Genomic DNA, 374 nt, shown 5'->3' with positions numbered 1-374 from the left:
CCAAAGATCCTCACTAATCAATATAGTAAACCTACATGGCAAAAATAAACACATTTACTGCACACTAAAGTTCAGCTCAGGTACCGTAAATCCACCTCGAATAGTTTCCGTAAGTCCAGAGCCACCTGCCAAGTTTCAGGTGTTTACTCTCGATGTGTTAATAATTAGTTTGAATCCAGCAAAAGAAAAATGAACACCTGCTAACAATAGTGTTTTAAGAAGTTCAAACATGAAAATATATGTAGCAATAAAAAATATATATATATTAAAAGTAATTCAATAAAATTTTGATGCCTTTAATAAATAATTATAATATTGTATAAAATTATAATTATTATTATATTATTTTATAATATTTTCTTCCAGGTTTTCAT

Source organism: Silurus aristotelis, assembly GCF_946808225.1.
Source record: "Silurus aristotelis genome assembly, chromosome: 27".
Taxonomy (NCBI): Eukaryota; Metazoa; Chordata; class Actinopteri; order Siluriformes; family Siluridae; genus Silurus; species Silurus aristotelis.
This window is presented reverse-complemented; position numbering follows the sequence as displayed.